We start from the raw sequence: 27,135 nt of genomic DNA on the forward strand, positions 1-27,135 counted from the left end.
ATATGGCTAGCATTCCATGGTGGCGTCAAGAGATAGTTGAGATTGTTTGTATGTTTGAGAAGGAACTTCCGACGAGTTTCATGGACTTGCAGGTTCATCTTCTAATTCACCTAGTAGATGAGGTTGAATTAGTTGGGGTGGTTTCTTATCATTGGATGTTCTTATTAGAGAGGTACATGAAGAAATTGAAAGGTTTTATTCGACAAAGGGAAAAACTTGAGGGGTCTATGGCAGAGGGGTATATATTGTATGAGTCTTTATATTATGCCAGTGAGTATATCAAGCAAATCGGCAACACACCAGATGCAGTGATTTGGGATGACGAAAGGGATGAAGTCAGAAGAGAAGGGGAGCTTCTTGAAACAAATGGAAAGAGGTGCATGATAAAGAGTAATTGCCTTATCTTTTGTCAAATTTCTACACAATAACTATTCACACTAAACTTCATATTAATGCATATTTTGATCTCTCTCTCTCTCTCACACACACACACACACATATATATGTTGGTTTGATTTCATTAGTGAATTCAGGAATTGAAGTCATCAACAAATTGATACTTTTACAATATGGAAGCGACACAACCGTGGGTCGCATTGTACAAACATAAGAGGAGGAAATGGGATTGTGACAGGAAAGAATTAAAACAATTTAATGGTAGAAGTGTGCGTTATCTTTTCCTCTTCACTTCATTGCATGCCCAAGGCTTCAAACCAATAATGAAGTTGAACACCTTGTCCCTCTCCGCCATGTCAGGAAGTTCCAGAACCGCACTTGGAAACTCTCGCTGATATGTCTGTAGGTTCCCTGTCTGCTTTATGAACTTAATCTTCATTCTTGCTTCCCACGTTTCATCCTGAGGACTGAAATGGGTCTGCAAAGCCTTCTTCATCTCATCCCACGAAGTTATGTCACCAGCACTGCCATTGGCAATCTGATCCATCCTCCTTCGCCACCACATCTTAGCATCCTTTGTCAAGAACTGAGCAGCTACCTTCACCTTCGTCTCATCATCAGATAGACCCAATTGTTCCAAGTATTGCTCCATGTCCCATAGAAAGTTTCCAAGAGTTTTCGCACTCCTTGTACCATCATAAGATTCTGGTTCCTTGACTTTCACATGAGGCACTCCTCCACCTGAGTTATGCCTCACGACCTTCTTCAACACCGCGATCTCATCTTTGGCTTCATCAAGAGATTTATGCAAGTTCATGATCTCTACTAAACCATGATCTCTTGCCTCTTCAATCTCCTTGACCTTCACTTCAAGTTGTGTACACATAAGATCAATGTACTCATGTTGAGTCTGGAGTTCATCGAGCTCTTCCCTCATCTTCGAATTGGCCTCTTGATCCTTCTCGACCAAGTCCATCTTCTTAGTCCAGTAAGCCTCTAAGTCCTCCATTCTTTCCAACACCTTTTCAATGAATGCCATAATAGCATCCTTCGCACCATGACGAGACCCAACCTGAGATTCAGCTGCCATTGCTAACAGTTTCCTTCTTTGCGATCTAGTTTCAACCATCCAACAGCTTCACCAAGTTGCCCGCAACCATGAACCAGCCCTTGTTCCACTTGTATGTGAAACAACTTCCTTCACCTGTAAGTACTTGCTTCACTGTCACCAATTTCCACGCTTCAACCAGCTTCCTGCAAGACTCCTCCAAGTCTTCAGACTAGCTCTGATACCACCTGTCACGCCCCCAAGCTGGCAGTAGTCTTTCAACCGCTCTTGGCGAGGTGCGGCACCACCGAACACTTTCTTTTCACCAATACTTATGTTCGTGGACTACGCCTAACCATTAGTCTACTTAGTTTGTGTTTCGCAACCAAGTAATTATTATGTTTCCTTTATACCAATGAACACCCATACACATTCATTATCATCAACAATTATACGAAAGAACACAATTGCACAATATAAAGGGAGGGGCAACTCCCTGAACAATGGTTCTACCCGAATAATATTATTATACAATCTTCAATGTTACAAAGCTTTACAAGTATACTTGGAAACACCAAGTTTCTTACTTAGCCAATTTTACAACTTCATCACACTTCTGTGTGATAACCAAGATCCTTTTCCCATGTCGGGCGGGCACGCCCTCACACGATATGCCTTTCGCACTTCACAACCGGACCTTGTTTTCGTGCATGACGGGTGGGTGACTCCACCAAGTCACCAAGACACCCTCTTCCTTCGCACACGACTTCACCAATGTTCCACCATTCACCAACTTCACACAACCGACGGGCAATCCTCACCCGAAAATGCCTTTGAACGATGGGCGGGCGCACCCTCACATGAGTCGCCACCCATGCCCAACAACCGGCACCTTCACCCGAGTTTCACCACGCTGTTTGCTTCTATACGACAGGCGGGCGCTCACCCGAGCTAACCAAGATACCCGTGCCAACGTCTGGCGCCTTCACCTGCGTCCTCAACTAATAACCGAACTTGTGTTGTCGTGTGCCTTGCCCAAGAATGGGTGCATCTATTTCTTGCACCTTCTTCTCAATCTGCACCTCACACTCTCTTCCTTCACATCACCAAAGGAGCTCGTTCGAATTGCTTGATCGAATGATGAACAAATGCCTCACGCCTTCGTTCTATTTGTATGGACGGTTGGGCGAGTTGGCTGCCCAAGCCGACTCATCCACCATGTAATGTGACACCCCCTACGCATCGCAAATCCTTTGTTTATGCTCGTCGGCCTTTGCCAAGCTCGTAGGTCGGCCCGTGGGTTGAGCCCATGCTCCCCACGCTATAAAACATGTCGCTCTCCTCCTTCATGCGTATTATAACATGCTGTCCACGCAATTTAAGTCTCAGCTCGCACTTTGCAAAAAGCACTCCAAAAAGGTGTTTTTCCTTTTAGGGAACATCAATTGTTCCCTGGAGAGAACAACAAAAACACTCAAAAAAATGTTGTTCCCTTTAGGGAACAACAGTAGTTACTCTGTAAAACGAATCCTCGAAAAAAATAACAAAGCAGGTTTTATTTGTGGGTGGTAGTTGTGGCCACAACACGGTTAACCTCAAGCATGTCGGTTTGATAACCCCAATGGTCTATCCATAACCCTATCACATGATTCTCCAACGTGGTTAGGCTGACAATTTAGGTGGCGATCAACTGATTGTCCATTGTATTTTGTAATGTATTTCAATATTTAACATTAGATCGAGAGTTTGTTTAGGCTAGGTTTTTTAATACATGGTTTTGCAATGTAATGAATATGGTCTGATAGGTTAGATTAGGACTTAGGCATAGATTTTTAATACCATGATTTGTAATGTATTATGGTTTAGACTTAGATTAGGTTTTAGCATTAGGTTTTGGTTTAGATGTAGATTAGGGTTTAATACATAAAGTTTATCAACCCATTTACAACATATTGCCACAATGTGACAAAACCAATGCATATTGACGACACAAGCTACCTTTGCGACGACAACCCTGATGACATATTGAACCTCTACAATGAGTGACACTACCATGTCGATGATCAACTTGTGAGTGAACACCAAAACCCAAATCCTACGAGGCAAAAGAAAAACACATGTCGACGACCATATCCTAGTGGAACTGATGACTCACGTCAACAACCAGGTGCTAAATCATCTCAACTGAACGCCATGAAAAACGATATTACCTGAACAACCTGATCCATAACCAACACTATCGAAGTTGATGACACCGACCTGATTTGAAAATGACACTCAACACTTAAGACGACACTTGAACACCTCTGCCACTGAACTGACGAGATCCTCCTGGATCAGTTACTTATCCATACCAATGCATCTTCTTCCTAAACTTTATTGGTTATATGAACAACCTAATCTAAATTAGGGCTTTAGAAAAATCTTGTTTGTTGAAGTCAAAGTTTTCCAGTCAATTTTTCAAGTGCAATTTTGTTGAGTTGAATAAACACGGTCTCGATTCAAATCTCGTTTGCAATTTTCTCTATTAGAGAAGATGGTGGTGTTGAAGCTCTTGGCATCACAGTCAATCTAATGCTCCCTTAACTTTCTAATGCATCTTTACGCACCATTGTAATGCAAATTTTGGTGGTTGCATGTCTAAGAACTTGGTGATAACCACATGCTCCAACATGTATTGGATCAACCCTTCAACCTTCTCTGATGTGCTCCCATAGGTGCGTTCTTAGACATTTTCTCTATGCATCCACCTAGATTATTCTTGATGGTATTGCATTCAGATCACTTTCTAGCATCCTTTGTGAAGATGGGACCCTTTAAAGTGTTTTTAGCCAAGGATGCTACAATTGTGCTATCAAATGACATCTTGGAGGATTGGGGGTCGATTTGTTGTGTGTCCTTCATGGGCTTGAGAACCTTTTCCAAGGAAGGACGAGTGAGGAGCCTTCCTATCTCAAGGTCCACTGTGGCCCTCATCATATTGCCAAGGCGAGCACATATTATGGGAGAAAGGAAATTAGCGAAACTCCCCAAAAAATACCTCACATTCACATTTGTTACCAAATGGTTTATAAAGTTTTACACACATCGAAAACTTAGCTAATCTAGAAATGGGCTTTGTTGTATAATTCTTCTAATGTAATATCATCCCTCTTAATAAAATGAAAGAAAAAAAATATCATGTATAAAAAAACCCACAAATTAAAAGTATAAATATATATACAAGTCTCTAATGACAAAATCCCTCTTAATAAAATGTAATGAAGAAAAGAAACATTGTATATAAAATAACACACACACAGAGACACACACATATAATTTTTTTTTAACAAAGTCGATTACTATATTTCTATTCCAAAAAAGAAAAAGAGGGAGGCATGCTCCCATTACATCAAGGGAAAATGGAGAGAGGCATTTTGGAAGAAAAACAAAGGGCAAACATTCCCTATCTTCCAATCCCCTCCCCTTTTGTTTCTGAGGTTACTAATTGCACTATTGTTATAAATACTTACATACTAATGCAACAACAATTTACACTTACATAACATAAAAAACTATTAGCGGAAGACCTTCAAAGAAAAGAGAGGAAAGGAGAAACTACTACTAATTTTTGTTGATTGAGGGTTCCTGACGGGACTGAGGTCAGTTCTTATTGCTTTGAATGTTAGAATTTTCTCCTGTCTGATTAATAAGTAATATCTTCAAGTAGTTGATCGTATCCTCCATATGCTTACACTTTTGTTTTAGAGCTCACATTTCCTTCCTCTGCTCTTCCAGATGTCTCTTTAGGAAGGAATTCTCATATTTTGCTTCAAATTTGTAGTCTTTGACCATTTCTTTGACTTGCTCAATCATGAATTTGTTAGCTCTACAAACTGTGCAGTTTTCACACTTTGGAACATTTTCAAGTGGGTTCCATGCCATTTTTCCCAAGGGATGTAAGTGATCATTCCAGCATCCAACGAAAGGGGAAATAAGAAACAAAAAATAGAAATGAAAAATGTCACCAGAAAGGCCCATAAAGACCAATAGCTTCTAGGGAGAGGGAAGCAGAGCATTGAAAGCAAAAGCCACCAGAGTTGTGTGAAGGTTAAAGAGTCTGGAAGGCAAGCACCGCCAGAGCTACGTGAAGGCAATGGCCACCGTAGTTATGCGAAGGCAAAACATTTTGGGGGTCAGCCTCTAGACCTACGCAGAGGTGAGGGCTACCAGAGTTGTGCAAAGGCAAATGGTTCTGGATTTCAGCCACTAGAGTTGCGTGAAGGGGAGAAGTAAGACTAAGATAGAGTAGGTAAGCTCATTCCCTAAAGGGGCGCAATGACAATTATAGGAAATTAGATTATGACTTCTGAGACAAAGAGGAAATAAAGTGAGGGCGAAGATGACAGAGATAATATCAATCCAACGGAGGGGAGCATATAAAGCTTAGCAAAAGGCGACTTCAAGAAAGAGAACTTTAGCATTTCACGGGAATCTTGAGTAGTTGTGATTCACTTGATAGCCGTAGTCTGACTATACTGTCTTTTCTTGGAGATTTCCTTGGATTTCCTGATCTTCTGAATTCTAGTCTTTCGAGCTGAAGTGATTGTTTCCCACCTTGATGTTCTAGTCTTGAGTGCTATTCTCTGCACATGGAGGCATGAGGTCCTATGGAATCGGTTTCTGAGCAATCTCATTATCAATTCTAGATTCTCCCATAGGACGGTTGACAGCCAGATTAGCTTACCTGTCGGCGATACAATTATTTTCTCTAAGGATATGCTTGAAGGTGACTTCACCAAGAAACTGCAAATTTTTTCCCACCCTTTTTGTTATTTGACTCAGAGCCTTGTTCTTGGGGCTTCTACTTTCCACCATTGATTGGATTATTATTGAAGAGTCCCCCATTATAACCAGATTCTTCATACTTTGTTGCCTCAAGGTTTTCATTCCCAAGAGGAGGCCATATGCTTCTGCCTTGTTGTTGGTTAGTTCTCCTAATCCCCATTCATATGTGATGGGATTTTTCCCTCCTGGGTCGAAAAGTATACCTCCCACTCTAGCCTTGCCTGGGTTGGACTTAGAAGCTTCGTCAAATAGTAAGCAAGGACTATTTAATTTTTCTGACCATGTTTTGAATTTCTCTTTTTTAATTTTGATTTTCCAGTTCTAAATGTTTTTAGGAGATTTGCTGGTGTTTTTTTTTTGTTGCTTGCTCATCGTGAATTCAACCCAGACTCTTTCCTCTTGCTGCATGTGTTTGACATCTATTTCTTTAGCTCCTTTGGAGTTTATGAGTTTAATTGACATGCTCCAAGTTTTAGCTAGAATTGTTCTGGTGTTTGGGGTGTGGTCTTTAAAGATCCTCTGATTTCTTGCTAACCAAATTTGCCAACACATAAATGAGGGCAAACTCAGCCAATACTTTTTTGCTGTTTCTTTATTTTTGAAAGAATATGTGTACTTTTTTCCCTAGCTTGATTAAAAAAACCCATGTAAAGGCTAAGATTGCAGAATACTAACCTCCAAGGGACTAACTAGCCCTTGCCAACAGACACGAGCAAAAGGGCACCCCATAAAGAGATGCTGAATATTTTCTTCACTGCCCTGGCACATTGCGCAGCGTGATGGACCTTCATAACCTTTCTTTTTAAGATTATCAACGGTCATAATTTTGCCTTTAAGAAGTGTCCACATGAACACTTTGATTTTTGGCAGGGTTTCAATTTTCCATGCCACCCTCCAGTATTCCCAGTCTCGATTTCCATGCTGATGTAAGGTGGCATATCCAGATTTGACTGAGAAATCCCCACCATCAGGATCCCATCGAAGAGTATATTTTGTGTCCAAACTCAGAGGAGAAGCCCCCTTAAGATGAGAGATTAGGGACTTCAACTGAGTAACAAGGCCATGAGGAAGGTTGGGAATCCTCCAATCCCCCCATTCTCCACCTCTCCAAAGAGAGATGCCATCTAGAGTAATGTTTCCTTTTGTTTTCATCCACCTTCTTAGATCCTGAAGATTTTCTTAACAAGCTATAGGTTGATTTCCCATTATTTTTTCTTCGAGATTTTGATGAGTTTGCCATTCCTAGGGATCATGGAAGTGTTTTCTTTGATGGGGGATACCATTTTTTTAATCAGATTCCAGACCTGGGTGCAGTGCTTGGTTGGGTAACCTTTTCCTAATAAGTGGATTCTATTGTGTTTCATGTATTTTGCTTCCAGGATTTGCTTCCACCAGTTGCTCTCTCCTGTTATTGTTGGAATTTCTAAGTTTAACCCGTTAGAAATGCTTACTATACCATCTAGTTTATTTCTTCCTACTTGTTTAATTACTTATATAAATATTGGAAATAAACACAAGTACAATATCAACACATACAAATCATCAACTAAAAGAAAACAAGCACACAAGTGACACCGTTATTTTTGGACCAATGTCCCCAGAAAAACCCAATGTGGGAAAACCGGTGCAACTATTCAGAGGGTTTTAAAATTATGCAGTTTCAGAATACAACCTGGGTGCCAGAAATGGCTCACCCAACAGAGAATGCCCTCGTTAGTAGTACCTCTCAGTTGGAGACAGATATTTTGGCTAAGTCACTGGATGAATGATCCCACAGCAACAATGCAAAGTCTGCTGCTCTGCGTCACTATGATAGGTACTGTGTCACCCTATCCAGCTATCCAGCTCTAGTTTGTCCCACAAAAAATATCCAAGCGCTGCCTCTAGGCCCTACGTCAGCCTCTCTGGCCCAACATCAATCTTTCTGGCCAGCGTCAGCCTCTATGGGCTTTGCATCAACCTCTCTGGGCTCTGTGTTAGCCTATGGAGTCTCCGCGTCTCACACGTTAGCCCTCTCTAGCTCTGTGCAGCTCCTTGCCTGGCTGGCTCTGCATGGCCTCTAACTGGCTCTGCGTCAACCTCTCCCAGCTTCTGCGTTGACCCTCCTGGTACTAACTCTGCCTCTCTGCTATGTATTCACTGCCCCTCAGTTATAACTCTGATCACTCACTCAATTCCCTCAGCAAACCCTGCCCAAAAAATCGAGTTCTTGATCTCTCTCGGTGTATTCTCCAACTGACCCTCAAGCCTCCTCTTATACTTTTATCGTTGGTCCTTCAATGGCCGAGATTAAATCTATAATCAACGGCTAAGATTAGATTTGGCTTGATCCATGACTTTTGGACCCTTCTAGCCCATTTTTATATTAATACCCATTAATATTTTATTTTTCCTAAGTTTAGACTTAGGAACTCCATTAAAAATATTACTTATTTTAATATCTCCGAAACCGGTTAGAATCTACCCAAACTATTTATGGGTCTTGGAGATCTCATGTGCTTTAGCCTCTCCACCAATTTTCATGGCTAGAGCACATCTGATGCTACCCCAAATCAACACTCCCTCTTAGTGAGGACTGTGCTCTAGTAATACTCCTCACTGAGTATCACCCTAATTATCCAACATCAGTCCCTGTATTGATGCTAAGCCTCCCCGCCCAACATCCTCTGCACTGCTGCATCATGTACTGCTGCCACTGCCACTGTTGCATTTGTACGATAGCTCCCTCTACATCTGTGTTGCTGCCCATGGCCCTGCCACTGCCACTGCTGCATTTGCACTGCATCTCCTTCTCCTCACGCTACATCGTGTTGCCCATAGCACTGCCACTGCTAACTGTTGCACTGCAACCCAGTTACTGAGAAGGAAGTAACTAATCCACCCAACTCTGGCATCCCTGTCAGGCTAGAGAATCTCCAATGCTGAAGCTCCCTATGTCGCTGATAAATGCTCCCTTTACTGACCTCTGCATTGCTGCAACAAATCCATGCATCTCGCATTGTTGCCTCATGATGTCTTGGGACTCATGCACTGTAGCACCCTCTGTTACTCCATCCACATCCGTCTCTATTGACATATGCCAGTCCTGCTACTTCTCTTCGAGGCTCCCATAGCAAGGTATAATCAAAGAGGTTGGGTACCTCAAGGATTCCTGCCCCTCATCGTCTATAGTTTGTCTAACTATAGCTCGATTTCTCCCTACTTCCTCTCAAGTGGCACATGAGCACTCATTGCACAGTTGTCATTTGTCTCCACTTATGTTTCCGCCCTCACTGGCACTGCCTTGGTCTCATAAGCCTCTCCCTTGCTCTTCTTCCTAGGACATTGGTTCGCATAGTGACCTAGTTCCCCACAATGGAAGCATTTGAACTTGGAGAGTTCCTTCTTCTTTCTCTTCTCCTGTTTTCCCGCATATGCGAGAGTTGCATCTTCTTCTTCTTCCTTCTTGATTCTGACCCCTTTTCAGTACTCCCTGCCTTGGTCACCCTTCTGATCTCTTCTTGACAAAGAGCCACCCACAGTTCCTCCCAATCTATAAGGTTCATCCTGCCCAGTATGCTCTAGACAAATACCTCCCAATCCTATGAGACTGCATTCGATGCGGTCCTCACCATCAGTTCTTGAATCGGCGTGGCCCCTATAGAAGTTAGTTGATCATGGATCTCCTTCAATCAAAGGAAGACATCTATCTGCTCTCCCTTATGCATTTGGTATGACCGCAACTGATTTTCAAGTAACATCTTCCTCTGCACAGAAGTATGCTGATACAATTTCTTCAGGGCCTCCCATATCTCATTTTCCATCTCCTTCTCGGCAATATGTGGCACCACATGATCCTTGAGCCCATCAAGGATGATGCACTTTGCCTTAGCCATTGCCTCCTCGTACTTCTCATTTTCAGTTGGGTCAACTCGGATCGCTATCGTTTTCAAGGAGAAGTGCTTGATGCAATACCTATCTAGAATGGACAAGATCTTGGCCTTCCAGACTACGAATTTGGAAGCTCCATCTAGTTTATCCTGATCTCTCAGCCCATTCACTGCCATCTTGCTGCTCTTCTTCCAACTCCTCTGAGTCTCTTTACTTCCCTCCTGGAAGTCCTTGGTTCGACTCCCTCTAAGTCTCGATTTCCTTTCTGGAAATCCTTCCTCCTTGGTCTTGCCCTTTTAGGTATTGTTCTAACCACAATACCCCACCAGCTTCGCTCCGCAAATTATCCGCAACCCCCTATACCACAACAACTTAAAGAACTGAGCCTCTAGGCTTTGTGCAATCCTGGCACCGGAAAAATCTGCACCTCCGAGCCACAACGTCAATCCTTCCTGGCTGAGAAAGATGACCAGTCACTGTGTAGGTCAGGTCTTCTCCTCTCTGCCACTATGTTGATCCTCCCCCTGGCTCGAACTAATGACGCAGACACTCTACATCACCCCTTCCTTGCTGCTTTATACTAGGAACAACTTTTGTCACTTGGGACAATTGTTTTCTGCTGCTACTGCTCTACTCTATTGATGCCTTCAGTTATCCTGTGATCTGCAACCACACTCTGATACCATGTTGGAATTTCTAAGTTTAACCCATTAGAAATTCTTCCTATACTGAAAATAAACACAAGTACAATATCAACATCTACAGATCATCAACTCAAAGAAAACAACCGCACAAGTGACACCGTTATTTTTGGACCAATGTCCCCGGAAAAACCCAATGCGGGAAAATCGTTGCAGCTATCCAGAGAGTTTTATTATTATGCAGTTTCAGAATACAACCTGGGTGCCAGAAATGTCTCACCCAACAGAAAATGCCCTCGGCAATAGTACCTCTTAGTCAAAGACAGATATTCCGTCTAAGTCACTGGATGAATGATCCCACAACGACAAGGCAACTTCTGTTGCTCTGCGTCACTCTGATAGGGACTGTGTCACCCTATCCAACTCTCCAGCTCCAGTCTGTCCCACGAAAAATCTCCAAGCGTTGCCTCTAGACCCTGCGTCAGCCTCTCTGGCCTAGCGTTAATCTCTCTGACCTAGCGTTAGCCTCTCTAGGCTCTGTGTCAACCTCTAGAGCCTCTGTGTCACAACGCCAGAGACGGCGGTAGTCTTTCAACCGCTCTTGGCGAGGTGCGGCACCACCGAACACTTTCTTTTCACCAATACTTATGTTCGTGGACTACGCCTAACCACTTGTCCTACTTAGTTTGTGTTTCGCAACCAAGTAATTATTATGTTTCCTTTATACCAATGAACACCCATACACATTCATTATCATCAACAATTATACAAGAGAACACAATTGCACAGTATAAAGGGAGGGGCAACTCCCTGAACAATGAGTCTGCCCGAATAATATATTATACAGTCTTTCAATATTACAAAGCTTTACAAGTATACTTGGAAACACCAAGTTTCATACTTAGCCAATTTTACAACTTCATCACACCTCCGTGTGATAGCCAAGATTTCCTTGCCCAAGTCGGGCGGGCGCGCCCTCACACGAGCTGCCAACCAAACTTCACAACCGAACCTTCGCACGACGGGCGGGCGACCTCACCCGAGTCACCCTTCATTCACCTCCGCACGGTGGGCGGGCGACCTCACCCGAGTCACCTTTCTTCCACCTCCACATTTGCCTTCACACAATGGGCAGCCGCTCACTCGAGCTACCCAAGAACCGTGCAAACCGCGGGCGCCCGACGCCTTCACCCATGCACCAGCACCTCTCGCCTTTGTTCAAGACTTGTGTTGCCTAAACGAGTTGCCCAAGACTTGGGCGCATACGACCTGCGCCTTCTTCTCTTGTTGCAGCCCTTTAACTCACACTTCTTCGTAGAAGACTCCTTGCTTGAGCACTTGTCAAATGAACCTCCATCGCACATAATATATACGGTGTGTTGGGCAAGTCTTGGCTGCCCAGCCGACCTGCCAACGCCCTCATGCATTGTTTGGTTTCTTGCCCGACCAACACTTCAACGCATTTCCACTACAATGTATAAGGTCGGCCTGTGGGTTGAGCCTTCGCTCCCCACACCTATAAAACATGTCGCTCTATCCTTCTACATGCATTATAACATATCCCTTCGCACATTTTGGCCGTAGAGCTTCGCTCGTTCTCCAACGAGCTCGCACCTCGTGCCGGTGGGCGTGCCAAGGACCGCAGATCCTTACATCCTCCTCCACCTAAAATCGTTGTCGTCCTCGACAACATACCATCCTGGTAGCCATCCACCAAGATCAACAACAACAATTGTCTCATCCTCGGTCCATGATGTCAACTCCTCCACATACTGCAAACATCCTTGCAACATATGTAGAACTACCATCTCCATCATGTGTCGTCCCATCCCGTGAACTGTCCTCCATGCCTGCCTAATGCCAACATCTCTCCGTGCACTTCCAAACCCCATGTTTGAACTAGTTGGGTAGCTAATCCAACTGTCACGCTCAAGCCATGAGAGTGAACATCCTCATGCCTTCACCAGTCTATCTCGGATTCTGCCACATCCTGGATTCACCAAGAATCTCGCCCATGCTCAGGTCCATGGAAACTTCGTCCCATCTGCAACATGTCATGATGCTTGATGCCAAGCCATCCCTGCACCATCTGTCATACCTGCTCAACCTATTTCAAGGACTCACTACCATGAGCAGCTAACAATGAGCCCCATCTTCTATGTCATCTAAGAAGATGTGGAGGGAGTAGAGCCTGAAGGCTCACCCTCACTAATAATCTCAATCCATCTGTCAGGATTCTCTATCTCCATCCTCTGTAGATAAGTGACCCGATCCTCCTCTCGGACATTCGGCCTCACATAAGCCTCCTCCTCATCATCATCATCCTCAACCACTTCTAGCCTTCTTGACAAATCCAAGATACTATCAGAAAGTGTCCTAATGACCAATGATTGCTCGGTAAGCTTTGTCTCAATAGTAGACAACCGCTTACTCATGTCTTCCATGCGCTTCTCATCCTCCATTTGCATCACTACCAGTTTACAATCAGGCTTTGTTACACCAATGGTTGGAACACCAATGGGTACATCTTCCCTTCCATCGTAAATGTATAACCTCTTCAAATGTGGAACAATCATAGCATCAAATTGTTTCAAGAATTCCATCCCCAGCACAACTTCATAGTCATCAATCCGCACTATAGTGAAGTCGACTTTCCCTGTCCACTCACCTAGTGTTGTGTCCACCTTTTCAGCTACACCAAGAACACAATCAGGAGGAGAATTCACTGTCTTCATTTGTGCCTTCACCGATACAAATTTCAGCCCAATCCTTCTCGCAGTATCTTCACTCATGAAGTTGTGAGTAGCCCCACTATCCACCATAGTGAGTATATCAGCACTCCCAATCTTCATCCGAACATACTCCAAACTGTTCCTCTCAGGATCCCTCCGAGAGACCACCTCTGTAGCAGCAACAGCTCCAAGTATCTGCATCATCCCCACAGAAGCTTCTTCATTCTTCGCATTAGATTGTGCTATAGCAGCCACTTTCGGTCTAGAAGGACAATTCTTCACCGTATGTGGTTCAACACATATCCAACACTTCAAGGCTTTCTTTGTCTTCGACTTATCATCTGATTTCGAAGCATCATCCTTCTTCTTCTCTTTCGGCTTATCGGACTTCTTCTTCCTATCATCAGAAGTCTCATCATAATGCTCCACCAACCTGTCCACAGTAGCAAAAGCTTCCTCAAGTGTTTTAATCTTCTGCCTCTTCACTTCATTGCATGCCCAAGGCTTCAATCCAATAATGAAGTTGAACACCTTGTCCCTCTCCGCCATGTCAGGAAGTTCCAGAACCGCACTTGCAAACTCTCGCTGATATGTCTGTAGGTTCCCTGTCTGCTTTATGAACTTAATCTTCATCCTTGCTTCCCACGTTTCATCTTGAGGACTGAAATGGGTCTGCAAAGCCTTCTTCATCTCATCCCACGAAGTTATGTCACCAGCACTGCCATTGGCAATCTGATCCATTCTCCTTCGCCACCACATCTTAGCATCCTTTGTCAAGAATTGAGCAGCTACCTTCACCTTTGTCTCATCATCGGATAGACCCAAGCGTTCCAAGTATTGCTCCATGTCCCATAGAAAGTTGCCAAGAGTCTTCGCACTCCTTGTACCATCATAAGATTCTGGTTCCTTGACTTTCACATGAGGCACTCCTCCACCTGAGTTATGCCTCACGGCCTTCTTCAACACCGCGATCTCATCTTTGGCTTCATCAAGAGATTTCTGCAAGTTCACGATCTTTGCCAAGCCTCGATCTCTTGCCTCTTCAATCTCCTTGACCTTTACTTCAAGTTGTGTACACATAAGATTAGTGTACTCGTGTTGAGTCCAGAGTTCATCGAGCTCTTCCCTCATCTTCAAATTGGCCTCTTGATCTTTCTTGACCAAGTCCATCTTCTTAGTCCAGTAAGCCTCTAAGTCCTCCATCCTTTCCAACACCTTTTCAATGAATGCCATAGTAGCATCCTTCGCACCATGACTAGACCCAACCTGAGATTCACCTGCCATTGCTAACAATTTCCTTCTTCTTTGCGATCTAGTTTCAACCATCCAACAGCTTCACCAAGATGCCTGCAACCTGAACCAACCCTTGTTCCACTTGTATGTGAAACAACTTCCTTCACTTGCAAGTACCTGCTTCACTGTCACCAACTTCCAAGTGTTTGCACACTTGCTTCACCCAGCTTCCTGCAAGACTCCTCCAAGTCTTCAGACTAGCTCTGATACCAACTGTCACGCCCCCAGGCCGGCGGTAGTCTTTCAACCGCTCTTAGCGAGGTGCGACACCACCGAACACTTTCTTTTCACCAATACTTATGTTCGTGGACTACGCCTAACCACTTGTCCTACTTAGTTTGTGTTTCACAACCAAGTAATTATTATGTTTTCTTTATACCAATGAACACCCATACACATTCATTATCATCAGCAATTATACAAGAGAACGCAATTGCACAATATAAAGGGAGGGGCAACTCCCTGAATAATGAGTCTGCTCGAATAATATATTATATAGTCTTTCAATATTACAAAGCTTTACAAGTATACTTGGAAACACCAAGTTTCATACTTAGCCAATTTTACAACTTTATCACACCTCCGTGTGATAGCCAAGGTTTCCTTGCCCAAGTCAGGTGGGCACGCCCTCACACGAGCTGCCAACCAAACTTCACAACTGAACCTTCGCACGACGGGCGGGTGACCTCCCTTCGTTTACCTCCGCACGGTGGGCAGGCGACCTCACCCGAGTCACCTTTCTTCCACCTCCGCGTTTGCCTTCACATGATGGGCGGGCGCTCACCCGAGCTACCCAAGAACCCGTGCCAACCGCGGGCGCCCGACGCCTTCACCCGTGCACCGACGCCTCTCGCCTTCGTTCAAGACTCGTGCTGCCTAAACGAGCTGCCCAAGACTTGGGCGCATACGACCTACACCTTCTTCTCTTGCTGCGGCCCTTTAACTCGCACTTCTTCGTAGAAGACTCCTTGCTTGAGCACTTGTCAAATGAACCTCCATCGCACATAATATATACGGTGCGTTGGGCAAGTCTTGGCTGCCCAGCCGACCTGCCAACGCCCTCACGCATCGTTTGGTTTCTTGCCTAAGTGTTGGTCGGCCAACACTTCAACGCATTTCCACTACAATGTATGAGGTTGGCCCGTGGGTTGAGCCTTCGCTCCCCACGCCTATAAAACATGTCGCTCTATCCTTCTATGCGCATCATAACATATCCCTTCGCACATTTTGGCCGTAGAGCTTCGCACTTTGCATTTCTCACTTCGCTCGTTCACCAACAAGCTCGCACCTCGTGCCGGTGGGCATGCCAAGGACCACAGGTCCTTACACTCTGTGTCTCACACGATGGCCCTCTCTGGCTCTGTGCAAATCCTAGCCTAGCTGGCTCTGCATGGCCTTTGACTGGCTTTGCATCAACCTCTTCCACATTCTGTGCTAATCCTCCTGGTACTAACTCTACCTCTCTGTTATGTATTCACTGCCCCTCAGCTACAACTCTGATCACTCACTCAATTTCCTCAACAAACCCTGCCCCAAAAAATCAAGTTCTTGATCTCTCTCGGTGTATTCTCCAACTGACCCTTAAGCCTCCTCTTATCCTTTTCTCGTTGGTCCATCAACGGTTGAGATTAAATCTCTAATCAATGAGTAAGATTATATTCCATGAATTTTGGACCCTTCTAACCAGTTCTATATTAATAGCCATTACTATTTTCTTTTTCCTAAGTTAGAATTAGGAACTCCATTAAAAACATTAATTATTTTAATATCTCCCAAACTGGTTAGAATCTGCCCAAACCATTTCTGGGTCTTGGAGATCTCATGTGCTTTAGCCTTTCCACCAATTTTCATGTCTATAGCACATCCGATGCTACCCCAAATCAATAGTTATAAATATACATGTTATTTCTGCTCCAAGTGCCAAGTTCATTATCCCAGGAAGTCTTATTGCCAACCCACCTTTCTCATAAGGCCGAGTTACTTCATCCCATTTCACAAGGCTGTGCTTCTTTGTCTCTACTTTACCTCCTTGCCATAGAAACCCCCTGATTACTAGCTCAATTTGTTTGTGTATACTTGTTTGGGCTAGTATTGTTGCATACTGATAAATTGGGAGAGTTGTGAGTAATGCCTTAATTAATACCACCCTTCCTGCCATATTGAGCCAGATCATACCCCAATTTTGCACTTTTTGTTTCATTTTCTCAATATACTTGTTCCATATCTCGGTCTTCAAATTTTCTTTTGAAATAGGGAGGCCAAGATATTGAAAATGGCTCCATTTTTCTTGAAAAGGAATTTCTAGTATTTCTGAGATTTTTTGGAGAATGTGAGGAGGTGTGTTCCAACCGAAGATTCTGCATTTTTTATTGTTTATTAGTCCTCAAGAGGCTTCCATAAAACTATTAAGAACCTGTTTTATTCTTCTTGCCGTTATATAGGAGGCCCCTCCCATGCCCAAGGTGTCATATGCAAATAGAGAGTGGTTTATGCTTTTTACTTTTGAAAAGATTGAAAATCCTGTGATAGTCCTATCTTGTCTGCATTTCTCAAGGTTTCTACTCAAAGAGTTTCCATTATGATATATAAAAAGGGAGAGAGAGGACAACCTTGGTGAATCCCCCTTGAACTCTGAAAATATTCACTTGGTCTACCATTGACCAATGGGGCAATCCAAGGTCCCACAATACAAGCTTTTATTATATCTATTGCCTTTTCTGAGAAACCAAATCTCTGTAGGACAGTTGAAAGGAAACCTAGGTTAACCCTATCAAAACCATTTGCCATGTCAAGCTTGAAAATCATTTTTTTTTTTTTTTTTCTTTAGAAGGCTAGAGTGCAATGCTTCCTGTACTATTAGAATGTTGTTAAAGATTTGTCTTTTTGGGACAAATCCTCCTTGGTTTTATGATATTATTTATGGAAGCACTACTTTTATTATGTTTTCCAGAATCTTTGTTATAATTTCGTAGGAGGAATTACACAGAGAAATGGGCCTGAATCTATTAAATGAATTAGGTTTCGACTCTTTTGGGACAAGGGTGAGGAAGGAAGAGTTTGTGAATCCTCCTATCTTGAATTTCCCAAAAACATTTCTAATCATTCTTATCAAATCTTTTTTGATAATGCTCCAGTTGTTTTTATAGAAGGAAATAGGAAACCCATCCGGGCCTGGGGCCTTATCTAGATGAAAATCCCACACAACAACAACAACTTCCTTTTCTTCAACTTCTCTTGTGAATTCATTGTTTTCTACTTCACTAATTTTAATGGGAATATGTTGTAGATAATCTTCATACTCGTTATTTGATGCTGGGGATGATAACATATTTTTGTAATATCTATAAGCCTCCTTCTTTATTTCCTCTTGTCCTCTAACTTCTTTGCCTTCGTTATCTTTTATGTTGTCTATTTGATTTTGATTTCTCCTTATTCTGGCCATATTATGGAAGAACAATGTATTCTTGTCTCCTGCTTTGAGCCATAGACTTCAGGATTTTAGTCGCCACTCTTCTTCTTCCTTTCTATTTTTCCTATACAACTCCCAATACACTTGTTTTTCCTGCCATAAGCTCTCATGCGTTTCCTCTTGCTTCTCTTTTTCCACTTGGATTCTATCTATTTTTTCTGTTATTTCTAGCTTTCTTTTTTGTGTTTCTAGTTGATTGTTCCTTGCCCAATGTTTCAGCTCTCTCCTCAGGGCTTTTAATTTAGATTCCCAAACATAGCTAGGAGAGCCAGTAATTGGATTTGTCCATACTTCAATAGTGTTTTTTTTAACTTCTTCACTATCATTCCAAGTGGAACTGAATTTGAAAGGGATTGGGCCAAAGTTCTCTAACTTCCCAAGTGAAAGCGCCACCGGTTTGTGATCCGATGCTATATTATGAATGATTTTGGATTTTATCTCGCTGAATGAGTTGGCGATTTTGTCTTGTATTAGAAATCTGTCCAACCTTTCCTTTATGTTATTTTTACCAATTCTTTTGTTGCTCCATGTATACTTTCCATTGCTAGGAGGCATGTCCATTAATTTGCATGCTTCCATAACCCGAACTTCTCCTCGGCATTCAAAACCAAATTGAGATCTCCTCCTATAATTATGCCTCTATTTTGGTCCTGCATAAGATAATTTTTTAAGGTGGTCCAGCAGACTTCCTTATCCCTGTAATGATTTGGGGCATAAATATTTATAATACAATATTTCTCTTTTGTTTTTTTGTTTTCCAAGTCTGTTTTTATCCAATGCAACTCTTTTTTTCGCTGAATGAGCTCCCAATTCTCTATTTTCCATAATGTGCATATTCCTCCTGAAGCTCCGGTTGCTGGAATTGAAGTTCCTTGATAACTTTTTGTTTTTTGTATCATTGTTTCCATTTCCTTTTCATTTGTCTTTGTCTCCTGGATCATAAAAATATCTGGTTTCTTTGAAACTATTAAATCTTTCATTGCCTTAATTTTTGGCATACTTCCCATTCCTCTGCAATTCTAGGAGACTATATTCATTATCACTTGATGTTGTGGGTAGAGGGGCCTTTCCCTCTGATGGGGTGAGTGTTTTTCTCCTTGTTTTTTTCTAAGAAAGTATATAGTGGTTGTTGGGTGCCCAGAGCCATTTCCTTTGTTGCAACTTCATCTCTAATTTCTCTGTTGGTTTTTCTGCCGACCCTTTTAGGGTGGTCGAGAGAGGAGAGGAGCTCTTTGGAGAGGGTACAAGTGATTATTTGGTTGAAGGAGGAGTGAGAAGGGCTATGGGAGGGGATGGGAGAGGAAGGGGAGGGATTAGAGGGGAAGGGTAGGAGAGGAGGGGAGGAAGGAGGGGAGATCAGGGTCTGCAAGGGAGCCAAAGGGATTAGATACCAAAAGATCTGATAAGGGGGAGGGATAGAAGAAGGTGGAAGGGAAGCAGAGGGAGAGGGGAGATCTTTAGATGGAATAGGCTTAGAAGGAGAGGAAGAGGGGGAGGGGGGGGGGAGGGTCGAGGGAGGGAGAATGGAGACTGAAGAGGGTTGGGAAAATGATTTGGTTGCTGTCTTTTTCTTCTTAACTTGCTCCCATTTTGGTTCCTGGTTTTCTGTTTCTTCTGTTTCCTGTTTTTTAGCACATCTATTTGCAAAATGACCATATTCATGACATACCTTGCATTTGAACGAAATTTGTTCATAACACAGCTGTTGAATGTGAACCCAATGATCAACTTTGATCTTGACTGCTTCCAATAGTCCTTTCCCCAGATCAACTTCCACACATATTCTTGCGCAGGCATGCATGTTTTCCTTTGGCTCACTTCTGTCAATATATTTCCCCAATGCATTTCCTATTGCTTTAACAGATTCATCTCCCCAGTAGTGTAGAGGAAGATGTGGGAGCCTTACCCACACTGGCACTGCATTCGGCATGTCCAACTCTGGATCGAAGTCTGGAGTCCATCTATTTAAATAAAGCCCTCTTGAGTCCATGAAATATGATCCATATCTGAAGATTAAGTCGAAATGGAAGGTGAAGTAACCTCCTCCACAAAATCTGATCGAGATTTTCCCCAAGATGGAGGAGGCCTAGTTTCTTTCCACCCATTTGAGAATTGATCGGGGTGAGGGCCAGAGCCCAGTAAATTGTCCTACCAACCCATGTTCAGGCGAAGAGAGAGCATCGCGACGGGGGAGGGAAGGGCGGAGGATTATTTCAAGGATTTCATCAATCTTCTTAACAAACTTGGATATTGAAGGCCTGTTTCAAGATGGTCCAAGGGAGGAGATTAGAGAGGCAAAGGCTTCTACGTTTTCTCCCAGCTGGGCTGAAGATTCAGGAAGAGATGCAGGGATTGATACACCCTTTGGAGGAGACTCTAGATGGGAAATCACTGGCTAGCCGCAGGATAGCTAGCCCCGGGAACAAGAGGTCCTGGGAACCAAGAGAGGAAGGCGCACACAGGGTTTGAAATTGCCAAGGCGAGAAGCATAGTGCGCAACGTTCCATTTAAGTTACTAAAAATAACATTATTTGCAAAAGCAATGACTTAAATTCATTTGCAAAAGCAAAGACTTAAATTCATTTGCAAAAGCAAAGACTTAAATTCTTGTGATGAATAGATCATATATTCAAACTAAAATGATAACTACTCATAAGTTTGCCACCATGTTATTGGGGGCAAACTAACCATGCACTGTGAAAATATCAGCGTAGATCTATCTTAACTTCTGATCTACCAAGCGTCGAGAGCGATCAAATTCCTTTTCACTCTAACAGGGGTTTGCATCTCGAGAGATTTGATCCCTCTTGATGCTTGATAAATCCAAAATTCATATGGATCTAGGCTAGTTAAATCCCCCCCTTTAAATATGCTCTATTCCACATGAATACCATGGGTCGATACCATGGGTTCTTATAAACGTGGAGCTCAAAAAACACAAGTAACTTTAACAAGTCAAATTTACCTTAACTATTGATTTTTTTTAATAAAAATAATATTAATAACATATACTTTTTTATTTTTATTCTATTAATTTGAAGTCATTTTAATTTTAACATAGAGCTATTTTTATTTTATTTTGATCTAGTCAAAATATTTACAAGACATTATAACATCTCTTCCATACCAGACTAAGAGTACCTCTAAAGACAATAAACAAAAATATAATATTTGACCAAATAATATTCCTAGAAAAACAAATATATAAAACCATTAAAAAACTTCAATGTGATACACTTATACACTTATAAATATAACCTAGAAAGTACGCATTTCAATTCTCTTCCCGCTTGAAGCTGCTAGCCAGTGCACCATTATCGTTGGACAGTAAGACCGACAACTCCGGTTAAGGTCTCTCTCGGCTTCCCAAAGATCGAGCTTCAATAGGTACATATGGGAACATAATTGCTTGATTTTATTACACTATTTTTAATTTTATGGACCTTAAAATACCATTTCATTTCATTTCATTAATGAGCTTTAAGTTGGTTTTTTTGTTTTGTTTAGTGGAGTTTTGCTAATAGGAAATCAAGGGTTATAAAGCCGTTCAAGTTCCATTGGTAGGTCTTTAAGTGTTATATACTTGTAAACTTAAAATAAAAGGCGTACAAAGAGCTAACATCCCCACGCATCTATATAATGTCAGTAAAACCATATGTATTTTTATATATATAGTTATGACCTTGTATAAAATACCGCATATAAAGAGCTTGCCATCCACACCAAGGCAACTAACAGCGAAGATATTTAAGGGGAAACAAACGCCGAGAATTTTGAATTTTGAAAAAAGCAAGCAGCTAACAGACTCGAAGCAATTCAGGATTGCAAATTCCACGGTATGTACAGACGTCTCATGAATCGATTTCGATTCCTTTATACACACCTTTCGTTTCAAATCTTTGTTTTGTACACTCAAAAACCCCTAAACCCCAGTGCTGCCGAGCTTAAATGCTCTTAGCTATGGCTGATCAACTAGCTGTTTCAAATAATTGTGGTTTTTTATTGCTTGGGGTTGCGGTGATTAATGATGTTTTGCCCCTTTAACAGCACAGCACAGTACATACTTTCATCCATTCAACATACCCATCAATTTCAAACGTCTCCAGCTAAAGATGTCTTAATTATCTGGATGGGATCGTTCATTAACGGTGAATATGGTGGCATGTTAGCGTACTCACCAAGGATAAGGTTATTGGGAGGCATGAATAATTGATTAGGGTCCAGCGCAAGTCCTGGGTGATTTTGATGGTAGAATACCTGCCTACTCTTCGAGAACGAAAGCATGTGTTTAGATGTTACTCCCTTGAGGTTGTACTTTTCCTGAGTTTAAAAGGAAGCACTTAAAAGACCCTAATCGATGAGTCCTTTGTGCAAGTTAATGATTTGAAATGGAGATTGAACATTGCCTGCTTTAGATGAATGAATGACAAGGCCATCAATATCAACTCCTTGAAACTTCGAAAAACTCAACGAATTGAGAAGGTTAATAACAAGAATCCTACGACATAGGACCTAAATACTACCACGATAAGTAAGCCCACTATTGATAGGCACTCTATTTGGACGAAATAGGCTTAATATTCGAGTTAAGAAGTATGAAGGAAAAACAAAAGCTAACATCAATATTTTAAGACAAGGCAAGCAATTTTGGGTTAGATCTATTTTGGCTTGAAAATCTATCCCTATCTTCACAAAATTGAAGACGATTCTGCATTATTATAGATGTTATTCGACAATATTGAATCGTCAATTTGAATAGAAGTTTCTTCACTTCATTGTTTGCCTTATTTCATGCATTTGTGCTTTGAGAACCAACAGGGTATCGGAGCACTATTTGTTTCTATGAGCTCGCAAAGAGAATTCAGTTTTGGGAGGGATTACAAACCACAAGTTGAAATGCACATCCCAAGGAACTGAAAAGAAATATGCAGCATGTAATATACATAACGTATATTACATATAATATTACAGTATAAGCTAAGATAATGATATTAATTTGCAATGAATAACCAAAAAGGTAGGCCAGTGGCGTTGAATAAAATAGTACAATCAATGATAAAACCCTGCAGGAGTACCTAAGGGTACTTTAAAAGCATAAATTTAGCAAAACTACATATACATGAGAAATAGATGAAATAATAAAGAAATAAGAGTAGCGGCTAGATATAACAATGAGGATGAAACAGATGAAAGAATAAAGAAATAAGAGGAGCAGGGGTTAGATATAATAATGGGGACCTAGCTCAATGTCAACATCATAGATGTAAATATGAATAGGGGTAGTGGGAAGAGATGTTGAGATTTATGAGGGTCAACAAAAGAATCAGTGGAACTAAATCTCACCCAAATATTGAAATCGCCCCCTCATAAGTGCACCAAAGAGAGAGAGAGAGAGAGTGCAAAAGCCAAACACAAGTGCTGAGACAAAAACACACAAGTGTGCCCAAGACAACACGGGGTAGCTTGGATTCCTATATGGAGGCTTGGTGTTGGTTCAAGGGAACTTGCATTGTGACAATGTTCATGTAGGAGGAGTGAACATGGAGGAGCACATGGCTTAGGAGGTGTGATGGAGTTTGTGTGGGATTTTGAAAGAGATTAGTGGACACATCTTGTGTGGTACATTGTTTGGAGCTGTTATTGTGTACAAGATCACTTTGGAGCACGAGTTATGTAGCGCTTCACTTGGGTAGGTGTTAATTTTTAACATGTTCTTTGCTTGAGTTAGTTACTTCATTCGCTCGTTATCAATTCCATTAGACCATTAACAATCATATTAATCATCCTCATATGACAGTAACTAATGAAAGAACATTAAATGTAAGTGCAAAAGACAAGCCACGACAAGAGAACACAAAGATATGGCTCAAGCCACGGAAAAACCTCAAGATGGGGAAAACCCTTGATCAATTCTTTTTATTATCATTATCAAATGTTCAGAGAGAGAGAGAGAGAGAGAGTACACTTTAAAGTCAAATTGACTTGCCAATATGATGAGCAATACCATTATCCGGATGTCAAGGAAATAACCCAGTCAAGTCTGCACTTCTGTTTCATGATAGATAATGCAGTCACTTAATGTACTTCAAAAGCAGCTCAATCCTGGATACATATATGCGGCCTTCTTTACTGAAGATGAGGATGGAAAAATCACTGTCCAGATAGGACCTTAATCTGATCCAACACTTGGACCCAACACCTGGAAATAAATCATGAACATATCTTCATGCTTCACTGTTTTAGGTCTGCTCTTTCTGTTATTGGACTCGGTCTGGTTAGGGCTAATCATCAAACATCTTCAACCCTAATCTTCTGCTGAAGTATCCTTCCAAAAGTTGCGACTACCTTCTTAAATGAGGCTCCTCTATGCTTCGCTGGTAGGTAGGGCTACTTCCAACCCAGTGTATAGACTCATGACCCTTCTCAAACAATGATCTAGGCTTCGACCCTCCGTCTAGTTTCAGTACAAGACTATGGCCTTCTTACCAAAGATCTGACCACACAGAAATGCTCTAGAACCAAACCCAGAACATGCTTAAACAATCCTCAAATCATCCACTATTACTCAACCCTGCTAGAAGGTCAACTTGGCATCCAAATAGTCTAAGAAAAGGCTTTAGAACAGAGATCCTTTGTAGTGCGAGTTGCTCTTATGTTGCACAAGGATGTGTCTCAAATGATGGTGGAGGCACCCCTATTTATACAATTCGGTAGGGGGTCAAGGGATGTGTCTATTGGACTTGTTGAGCCGACATAGAGATAAGGCCGACCTTGATCATCTTTGTGTGAGAGAATAAATTCAAAAACCCACTTCTACTTATCCAAATTTGACGATCTTTAGATCAATTTTGGTCCTAATGCCATAATTATCTTCTTCAAAGGAGTAGTCCAAAGTGAAGTTTGGCCCTAGTTGCCAATTTTAACACTCCCTCTTAACTAGGGAGAATTCCACCTGACAAACCACCGAGATAGGGCCAAATTCCTTTAGGATTAGTCATCATGTCATAAAAGTCTATTGAGTCAATGTGATGTATGGAAGACCCTTATTGGGCATGTTACATATATAAATGAGTCATTAAAAGACCCTCCAAGACCAAGCTCAAGCAACTCCTCCAAGTTGGCCTAAAGATATCTCTAGAAAGGCATGTCGGCCTTCTCACTGAGAGAAGTCGACTTATTTGATGGGAAAACCACTATAAATAGGCAACTCGGCCTGTGAAAATTTGGAGACCCGAATCCCCTACTGCAATAAACTAATATTACTTCTCCTACTTGTTAATTCATGCAAGTTATTTACTGTGTTACACTGTAAATATCGAAGTAAATATGACTGCAACCTTCACTAATTAAATCATATGCGGAAACAAGAACTGAGCAAGAAGAAACAACACACACACAAGTGACATCGTTGTTTTTGGACAAATGTCCCCGGAAAAAACCCAATGCGGGAAAACCGGTGCAACAGCTGAGGGTTTGTATTATTATGCAATAGTTTCTGAATACAATCTTTGGATGCCTTACTGGCTATCTGATACTGAGAATCTGACTGGCAGAGAATTAGTGGGAAGTACCTCACACTATCACTGGAGATTCGACCCCGATCCAGCCATTAAATGTGTTGGACACCTGATCCTCTAAGGGTTGGTGTGGAAGCTGAACAACCAAAAGGAGTCCAAGAGACCACTTGGAATATGAATCCAAGGGTCACACCATGTACTATAAATGTATATCATTTGTTAATAATAAATGTACTCTCCTGTTTATCATTCATATTCTGTTGCTGCCATGTGTGTGTTTAACATGGTATCAGAGTGGGCGATCTCCTGCCCTGCTCAAGTATGAGCCACTTGTTTATGTGAGCTTTTTCTGTGGCCTTTATGTGCATGTCAGTCCTGCACCTCTACCCATAATCCTGAAATAGTAAAAATTGGCATCCTAGGTCTGCAAATTCAAATGTTTTATATCAGCCTGCATTACCAGTATTCTCCTATTTCATTGTTGCGCAGAGAAACGCTCCTTCACTCAGCGTTATTTGTGGCCATTTCTGTCCTACCATCCTGAATCTGCTCAGTCGTTTCACTCAGCCGTTTCTCTGTAATAATTCTGGTCAGCTTGTCAGCGCTCATTGGGTCAGCTTGTCAGCGTTATTTGCTCCGACACCACAGGCACTAACTGTAGGTAAGTTTGCACGTTGAGCATTTACCAAAGAAAATGTATTGTGCAGAAGGGGATTTCCCTGGCTTTGGTTCAATGGATTACAGCTCGAAATCAATGACCCAGAACTAGAGCTTCTGTTAGGCGAACTAAGAAAATGACCGATTTCATGCTGCTGCAATCTTTGAGAGGTAACAGAATTCATATCAGGCAAGTGTGCATTTGATATTATTTCTCCAGTATTTCCTTGAGCTTGCACTCTTGTTTCAGCCGCAACTCCGCCATTAGGAAGTGTGCAAGAGTTCAACTTATTAAGAATGGAAAGAAGATTGCTGCTTTTGTTCCCAACGATGGTTGTTTGAACTACATTGAAGAAAATGACGAGGTGTTGATCGCTGGATTTGGGCGAAAGGGGCATGCCGTGGGAGATATTCCTGGAGTTAGGTTTAAAGTTGTTAAGGTATCCGGTGTATCCTTGTTAGCACTATTCAAGGAGAAAGAGGAGAAGGCGAAGAGGTTGAGTGGGAGTCCGGAGATTCCCTGATTGATTTCAGCCATCGGAGTTCCACCCAGAAGACCGAAGATCCTGAGAGAGAAACATCCATTGCTCCGTTGAATAGACTGCTTGCCATTACTCGAAGGTGCCACTGTGCATTGTTTTTCAAAATAACCAGCATCTCCATCTTTGTCATGTCCATTGGGGAA

General features: G+C 42.1%; 1 protein-coding gene and 1 pseudogene across 3 annotated transcripts in view; both read left to right on the forward strand.

Moving 5' to 3' along the window:
• The first annotated feature begins 227 nt into the window (after positions 1–227).
• On the forward strand, positions 228–26,974 carry LOC149163931 (small ribosomal subunit protein uS12y pseudogene; annotated as a pseudogene).
• Positions 21,956–27,135, forward strand: part of LOC149163932 (uncharacterized) — a 416,091-nt gene continuing 410,911 nt past the window's right edge. For 2 of the 3 annotated variants that reach the window (XM_089431903.1, XM_089431905.1), the window contains exon 1: positions 21,956–22,112. The gene's annotated coding sequence lies outside the window, so the exon portion shown is untranslated. Of the gene's footprint in view, positions 22,113–22,410; positions 22,525–27,135 lie in introns of those variants that run through there. The other variant, XM_089431904.1, reaches the window with a different exon arrangement.

Source organism: Pinus tabuliformis, chromosome 5_1, assembly GCF_031772625.1.
Source record: "Pinus tabuliformis cultivar Carrire ecotype Pingquan chromosome 5_1, CPIR1, whole genome shotgun sequence".
In the NCBI taxonomy this organism is placed as follows: Eukaryota; Viridiplantae; Streptophyta; class Pinopsida; order Pinales; family Pinaceae; genus Pinus; species Pinus tabuliformis.